Genomic DNA, 9,015 nt, shown 5'->3' on the forward strand with positions numbered 1-9,015 from the left:
AAAGAAGGAAGAAGGAAGAAAAACTCTATGAAACTGGCCCACTACACACATTCTCTCGCTATGCCTCATGTCCTCGCCTCCATGGCTACCCTGGATGCCCTTCCACATACTTCTCTCCCTCTCTTTTATAGCAAGAATGTAGGTTGGTGGGTGTTCTCACAGCCAGCTGCGTGCGCAACGAAAGCACGAAAGAGCTGCGTTTGAACTGGTTTTCGAGACCGTGAACATCTCGATCTCTTGATTTAGACTTCATGGTGGGGGTCAAGGCCCCCTTCTTGAACTTTTAGATGGTCTGGATCTTGCATCCGACCATGTCCTTAATTGTACAATGGGCCACAGAGGGTCGGACGTCCGGACGTAGGCCATGCGCAAGGGATTGCGTTGATGTGTTCGGTGGGCCCCACAGTAATGTTTTCAGAGAAATCCACCCCATCCATTGAATTCATGGCAAATTTTTAGTCAGGAATGGATGCTTTTGCTCTAGCTAGTGCGACCCATTATATCAAATCATACTGCCATTCATCCTGCGTTTTACGGTGATCCACGTGTGCACACGTGCCTGGGACCAAACAGTAACCATGGCTAGGTTCGTGGCCACCCCCTGAATGAATGAACGGTTCAGAAGGTCTAATGGCACGATTACAGTGGCCCATTGATGCATCCCAGCGAGATAGCGTCCGCACGCTGTCTCCTTTGGGAAGAAGGGTTGGGTTAACCCGATCCTTAACTGAGGACCAGGTCCGGTGTGGCTCGCATGCATAGGTGTCGTGTACACGCATGTCGCATGTGGGGTCCACTGGGATGTTTATGAGAAATTCGCTCCATCCATCTATTTTGTCTTCTAATTAGAGAGACTGAGACCAAAATTGAAGCATATCCAGAGATCAGGTGGGCACCAGATTGATGATTTATGGGCTGATCTGTCTGTTAGGCCACTTCTATAAGGATTTAATGGTTGAAATTCAACACACATATAAAGTTTTAAGCCAAACAGATGGTGGGAACCTTATGATCTTGCATTCAGGACAACTTTCAGGCCTCTTTATCATTGATCACTTGATTTTCTCAGATCTTTGGCATGTAAATTCTTCAATCTCAGTCTCTTACGATCCGTCCCTTGCCTTGGTGATTTCCAAGCATTAAATCCATGCCTTTAACACCCTTTTTCAATCCAAGCTCTTAAATTACCTTGTAATAAAAACATGATTAAAATATGACGTTAAACATTATCATGTACGTAAAATCAGGTAATAAATAGGGTCTAATATGCAATATTTGACCCTTAACACTTTGAGTTTCTTCTTTTCATGTATTGAGATTGTGAAATTAGGAAATCCTGTTGTTCACCATCGTCCCATGGGCATGGTTGGGTGACGAAATCCCTTTTAATCTTCATGATTCTCTTATGTATGGTTTGAGATTGGTACATCCTATGTGAGCCATTGTCTCCTGGGCATAGTTTTGTGATAGAATCACTTCCAGTTCTCACAACTCTCATCTATTGAGAATTAGGTCAAAGAAATTTCATATTTGGTTTTCCTGAGATATCTTCCAATTGGATAAGATGGGACTTTGACTCCAATTGTGTTTATTGAATCATGCATAGATCTCCCTGATCTCTACAAGTTGATCCTTGGAAACCTAATTCCTACCTTTAATTCTTAAATTTTCAATTAAACTTCACAATTAATTCCTCTACTTTCCTGATTTAGGTTAAATCTTCTCTTAATTTTGATTCCAATTACTCTTAGAATAAACACACAATATTAGTCCATGTGGATTTGACCTTGGTCTCACCGAGATTATTACTACATCGCGACCCTACACTTGGGGTTGTGAACAAGTTTTTGGCATCGTTGCCGAGTATAAATGGTTGCATTTTTCCGAGATTGACTAGTTTTGGAATTAGGTTAAGATTATAGTTTTTCTATTTTCTATTTTTAGGATTAGGATTTTTCTGAGTTATTTTAGAAACTAACTTTACTTTCTATTTCTAGGTTTAGAAACTTGCCTTTTCTGTTTTTAGATCTACTTTCTAATTCTAGAATAGAAACTTTCCTACTTTATTTTTTTTAGAAACTAAATTTTTTAGAAACTTTCTATTTTTTGTTTTTAGAAACTTTCCTTTTTCATTTTTTTAAAACTAGGTTGCTTTCCTTATTTCCTTTTTAGAAACTAAATCATTTTTCTTTTTCTTTTGCAGGATCCTAACATAGAACCTTCTAATTTGGTAACTTCTTTCTAATTCTCTCTCTTTCTATTTCTATATCTCTATTTCCTTCTTCTTTCTTTTAGGTTTATATTGGAATCTGAAATTGAGGGCTGAGAGTGTTTTATGCCCAAGTGGGTCCGTGACAAAACTCGACGTCTTTTTGAGTGAAGAAGGATTAGTTGAGGGGTTATCTATCCATCATAGAATTAGATACCACTCGAGATCCACAGAGTTAATTGAATTTATGGCTATAAATTAACCAACCAATCAACCGAGAAGACAAGCTTAACCTCGAGTTGAGGAAGTCTAGGATGAGAATGAGGTTCATCAAGCACCCCGCCTTGTACTTTATGAGATTATTTACAATCGGCAGGGGTGAGCACCCCTTCTTGTATGGTTTTTCTAGGAAACACAGGAAATATGGATATCAAACTTAGAGTGATCTAACTCCTTCCAAAGTTCCTTGAACTCGAATATGAAAGTCCATACCTACACTTATAATAGTTTGATGAGGTTATAGTTGCTATATACTTTCCTAATGTGCCTGAGGACACGGTCAGGCTGAAACTCTTTCTTTTCTCCTTAAAGGAAAAATCTACGACATGGTTACACTCATTATGTCTATAATCTATTGGCACCTTGAATGACATGATGAAGGAGTTCCTAAAAAAATTCTTTTCACACCATAAGAGGAACACCATCAGGAAGTCGATCATGAACTTTGCCCAAAAGGAAGATGAAACATTCTTCCAATGTTGGGAGCAATTCAAGGATCTTGTCAGTTCATGCCCACAACACGGTTTTGAAATGTGGCGCATAACAACTTTCTTCCATGATGGACTGACATCTTCCATGCGCCAATTCATCGAGATGATGTGCAATGGGGAGTTCATGAATAAAAATGTCGATGAGGTGTGGGATTACTTTGACAAACTTGCTGAAACCACATAATCATGGGACATCTCCCCGAAATCTAGCACCACATCTAAGCTTACTCAAGCAAGGGAGAGAGGTTGGATATACTTGCTGAAAGAGGATGATAATATAAATGCTAAAGTGGCTAGTCTCGCAAGGAAGGTCGAGGCCATGGAACTTAAGAAGGATAAGGCTAAGGAAGTTGTTTATGGTATCTGTGCTTACAACATACATACAACTGAAAATTGCCTAACGATACCTGGTTTTCAAGAGGCACTGAATGAGCAATCGAATGCCGTGAACAACTACTAAAGAACTTTTAGTGGACCCATCTCTAATCCATACAATCCTAGTTGGAGAAATCATCCGAACTTTTGTTGAAGGAATAGACAAACTACTACTTCTTAAGGAATCCCTAACCAATTCTCGAATCAAGGGAAACCTCAAGAGGATCTGGTTTGGAAACATATTCAAAATCAAGAGCTTATCAATCAAAGTATATTGCAAACCCTTCAAGACCTTTCAAAGGCCATACAAGGACGTGAGACAAAAAATTCAATTATGGAAGAAGGGAAGCCCAACCTTTCCCCAATCCTAAACCGCAATACAAAATAAATAATCCAATCTCTTCAAATCAAATGGAGCAAGCTAAGTGATAAATTTATTCCGGTAAGGGCTGAAAAGTTTAATGACCTGGAAGTAAATGAAACTAATAGACCTAACAACACTCCATAGGGATTAGAATCAGAACCTCTGAGCAAGCCGATTGCCCCATTCCCCCATTGGTTGATTACACCAAAATCTCTCTCTAACTCTCAGGACATTTTAGAGGTGTTGAAACAAGTGAAGGTCAATATTCTTTTACTAAATGTGGTTAAGAAAATACCTTCATATGCCAAATTTTTGAAAGACTTATGTATGACCAAAAGATGGAAAAATATTCAATGGAAAATCTTTTTAACTGAGAAAGTGAGTCCCATCCTAAAGTAAGATGTGCCACAGAAATAGAAAGATCCCAGTATCCTAACTATCACTTGTGTAATTAGGAATTACCGCATTAAGTATATACTTCTTGACTTAGGAGTGAGCATAAATCTGATTCCTTACTCGGTCTATGAGCAGTTAGGTTTGGGTGAATTAAAACCCACCGGAACCACATTACAACTTGCTGATCGCTCAGTTCATGTACCGAAAGGGATAATTGAAGATGTGTTGGTCTAGGTTGACAAATTCTACTACCTGGTATATTTTATTGTCCTGGATATTCAACCCATCGTGGACATGAGAACTTAGATTCCTGTCATTTTTGATCGCACATTCCTTGTCACATCAAATGCAATCATTAATTGTAAGAATGGAGTCATGATTCTGTCTTTTGCAAATATGACATTAGAGTTGAATATCTTTTTCAATACAAGCAAACAGGTAGAAGATGATGACGATTCCCATGATATTAACATGATTGACTCTTTCGTGAAAGATAGAACAATTTTGACCTTATCCTCTGACCCTCTAGAGATGTACTTGGCCCACTCCCGTGATTTTGATGATGATATGATTAGGGAGATGGGGACCATGCTGGATACCGTGCAAGTAAGTTAACCAGTGGAGGGTATGAATTGAAGAATTAACCCAAACTAATGTAGTGCCTCTACCGTTTAACCTCAAGGCACCGAAACTTGACCTAAAACCTTTGCCCTCTGATTTGAAATATGCCTATTTAGGTCAAGATGAGGCATACTTGGTGGTGATTTCTTTCCACCTTGAGCAAGAACAGGAGAGCGCTCATTTCTACTCTCATTGAGCATAAGGGAGCTCTTGAATGGTCGATTGCAGACCTCAAGGGAATTGACCCTTCAATTTATACTCACTGCATTTATCTAGGGGATAATGCGAAGACCTCTTGGCAATCACAACGTAAATTAAATCTAAATATGAAGTAGTTAAGGCCAAGGTTCTTAAGCGATTAGATTTGGGTATCATATACCATATATCCAATAGTCAATAAGTGAGTCCAACTCAGGTGCTTCCTAAAAAGTCCAGAATCACCATCGTAGCCAATGCTGACAATGAAATCGTGCCAACTAGAGTCACTACTGGTTGGAGAATGTGCATTGACTACATGAAATTGAATACCATCATGAGGAAGGACCACTTTCCTTTGCCCTTCATCGATCAAATTTTAGAAAGGCTAGCAGGTCATTCTTATCACTATTTTCTTGACAAATATTCGAGCTACAATTAGATCAAGATAGCCCTTGAAGACCAAGAAAGAACCATGTTCACATGTCCTTTTGGAACCTTCTCTTACTAAAGGATGCCAGTCGAATTGTGTAATGCCCCTGCCACCTTTCAGTGATGTATGTTAAGTATTTTTTCTGATATGGTGGGGCAATATTTAGAGGTCTTCATGGATGATTTATCAGTTTTTGGTCAATCCTTCAGCAAATACTTGGAAAATTTAAAAAATGTGTTGAAGCGACGTGAGGAAAAGAATTTGGTACTGATTTGGGAGAAGTGTCATTTCATGGTTCGTAAGGGAATTGTCCTTGGACATATCATCTCGTCTAAGGGAATTGAGGTAATAAGGCTAAGATTGATCTTATCTCTAACTTACCTCCACCTAAGAACGTACGAGATATACGATCCTTTTTAGGACACGCTGGATTTTACAGAAGATTCATAAAGGACTTTAGTCACTTCTATTATCTTTTATGCAATCTACTTCAGAAGGATATCCCATACGAGTGGACTGAGTAATGTCAAGAAGCTTTTACTAAGCTCAAGGGCATGTTAACCATTGCACATATCATGCAGCCACGCGACTAAAGCCTTCCTTTTGAACTTATGTGCAATGCGTCTAACTATGCTCTTGGGGCAGTTATAGGCCAAAGAAAAGACAAGAAGCCTTATGTTATTCATTACGTAAGTAGAACCCTAAATCCTATCGAAGTGAATTACTCTCTACGTAAAAGGAACTCGTAGCCGTAGTGTTCGCTTTAGACAAATTTAGGTCCTACTTGATCAGATCCAAAATCATCATTTACACAAATCATGTGGTGCTTAAGTATCTTCTTTCTAAGAATGATGCTAAGCCCCGCCTAAGAAGATAGATCCTCCTACTCTAAGAATTCAATTTGGAAAAAAAGATAAAAATGGAGTAGAGAACGTAGTGGTTGACCATCTTTCCCGCCTTGATTTCTTTGATTCCCTTGAGACGACACATATAAATGACATGTTCCTTAATGAACAATTGTTCAAAGTCTCCCATTCACCTTGGTTTGTGGATATTGCTAATTATCATGCTATAGGTTTCACACCTACACATTGGATTGTGAAAGATAAGAAGAAATTCTTTACTGAAGTATACAAATTCTTCTAAGATGATCCATATTTGTTTAAATATTGCCTAAACCAAATCTTAAGGAGATGTGTGACAAAAAATAAACACCAAAGTGTCATCTCCTTTTGTCATTCTCAGGCCTGTGGTGGTCACTTTTCTGCCAAAAAGACCACGACCAAAATTTTGCAGTGCGGCTTTTACTAGGCCACTATGTTCAAGGATACTCATGAGTTTTGTAAAGCTTTTGAGCATTGTTAGAAATTGGGAGCATTGTCCCGTTGAAACATGATGCCCTTGAACCCCTTCTGATCATTGAAGCATTTGATTGCTGGGGCATCGATTTCATGTGACAATTCCCCCAATTTTTTGGAAATTTATATATTTTGCTTGCCATAGACTATGTCACTAAATGGATTGAAGCGATTCCATCCCGGAACAATGATCATCAAATGGTCATTAAATTCTTAAAAGAGAACATCTTTTTCTGGTTCGGAATGCCTCGAGCCATCATTAGTGATAGAGGTTCACATTTCTGTAATAGGCCATTTGCAAACTTAATGAAGAAATACAGCATTTCTCACAAAGTGAGCACTCCATATCACCCATAAACATGTGGGCAAGGTGAGATTTTTAATAGGAAAATTAAACACATTTTGGAGAAAATGGTTAACCCTGATCGTAAGGATTGGTCAGTCTGATTGACCGATGCCTTATGGGCTTACCGCACTGAATTCAAAACCCCTGTTGGAATGTCTCCCATTAGACTTGTCTATGGGAAGGCTTGCCACTTGCCTGTGAAATTGGAACATAGAGCCTACTAAGCTATAAAAAATCTGAACTTTAACCTAGACAATGATGGCTCACTATGCAAACTTCAGTTGAATGAACTTGAAGAAATTTAGAATGATGCGCACGAGAACTCAAGAATTTACAAGGACAAGATGGTGTTTCTTGACCAACACATTCTTCAAAAATAATTCACACCAGGTCAAAAGGTCCTCTTGTATAATTCTCGGTTACATCTCTTTCCAAACAAACTCCGATCTCGTTGGACCGGCCCCTTCACTATTACCAATGTTTATCCTGATGGGGCTGTTAAGATAAAGAATCCAAACAATGGCAATGAATTCAAAGTAAATAGACATCCATTAAAGCCATTTATTGAGAAATTTGATTCAGAGGACATGTCATACCCCTAACTAATCCAATGTACTAGGATTGATCTCCTAGTCTGATGGAGGTATGGGTTTATCACTTTCATAGGACTAGGGTATTTGCTTACGCTGTTTTAGGATAGTTTGCTTATACTTTATTGAGTTTCCTTTTGTACTAACCCATTTTATGTTGAGATCCATAGAAAAGCTTCAAAATTCATTCTTTCAAGTACTATCTTTCCAACACCATCTCCTCTTCTTTTCATTGCCTCATTTGTATTACATGCTTCTTTCTTGTACCTTGAGGACAATGTAGATTTTTTATGGGGGTGTGGGGGATTAGGTAACCTAATTAGTGTTTTTCTCAGTTTTGAGCAAAATGTTTGAAAAATTTTCACTATTGAACTCTATTTGGAAGGTAAGAAATTGTGTAATTAAGAATGCTTTGAGTATGATGAGACGAGTGATTGGATTTTAAATTGTTGGAGCTTGATCATTTAAGTAAATTATCACCTAAGGTTCTTGAACGATTAAGAGGAAATTTGTATATCATGTTAATTTAAATCACCAAACATGTTCAAGTTGCTTCCTTGGGATATGCTGGGGTTTTTAAATATTAGTACGTTAATCATTGATAGATATTGAGAATCAAATATGGAGAATTTTTTCTACCTTAAAAGATGAAAAACCAGTAAGAAAACAGGAGATCGACAAAAAAGGCCATGAAAATGAAAAAATGACAAAATCGCTGAGAAGAATGAAAAAGGTCTCTGAAAAAGATGAATCGTCCAAAAAAAAAAAGGAATAAAAGTAGTCATCGATAAAAAATCAAAAACTAGAAAAATAAGAAAAAGGGGATATATTCAGAATCAGTACTTGAGTTTTCGACTTATTTTGATATGATGAACATGACTAACATTATGAAACACTAGCACTCTCATGGGAAGTAAGTTGACATACATTGGAAAACTTGAAATTTGAATTTCTATTCTGATTTAAGTAATATACTTGATCAATTGCATGTTTGATTTGGCTATAAGTTTTTAAAATCTCACCTTCTCGTCTTGTCCCTACTCATTCATACTTGATTGTATAAAAGATTATTTTCTGAAAAAGGTTTTGAACTTGAGATTGAAGATTATTTTTTGCATATTTTGCTCGGGACTAGCAAAATGCTAGTTGGGAGTAGTGTTGAGGGTCAAATATTGCATATTATCCCCCATTTATTTCTTAGTTTTACAAACATAATATGACTTAATGGTATATTTTACATGTGTTTGTATTGCAAGGTGAATTTGAAAGCTTGGATTGAAAAGAATTCTAAAAGCATGGATTTAGTGCTCAAAAGTCATTAAGGCAATGAATGGACCTGTGGAGACTGAGATTGAAGA

General features: G+C 37.6%; 1 non-coding gene across 1 annotated transcript; it reads right to left on the bottom strand.

Moving 5' to 3' along the window:
* Positions 1-2,908: 2,908 nt before the first annotated feature.
* Positions 2,909-3,015, bottom strand: LOC131257199 (small nucleolar RNA R71). Its single transcript, XR_009177212.1, has one exon. It is a non-coding gene; the product is annotated as a small nucleolar RNA R71 (small nucleolar RNA).
* Between the last annotated feature and the right edge of the window lie 6,000 nt (positions 3,016-9,015).

This window comes from Magnolia sinica, chromosome 9 (assembly GCF_029962835.1).
Source record: "Magnolia sinica isolate HGM2019 chromosome 9, MsV1, whole genome shotgun sequence".
Classification (NCBI taxonomy): Eukaryota; Viridiplantae; Streptophyta; class Magnoliopsida; order Magnoliales; family Magnoliaceae; genus Magnolia; species Magnolia sinica.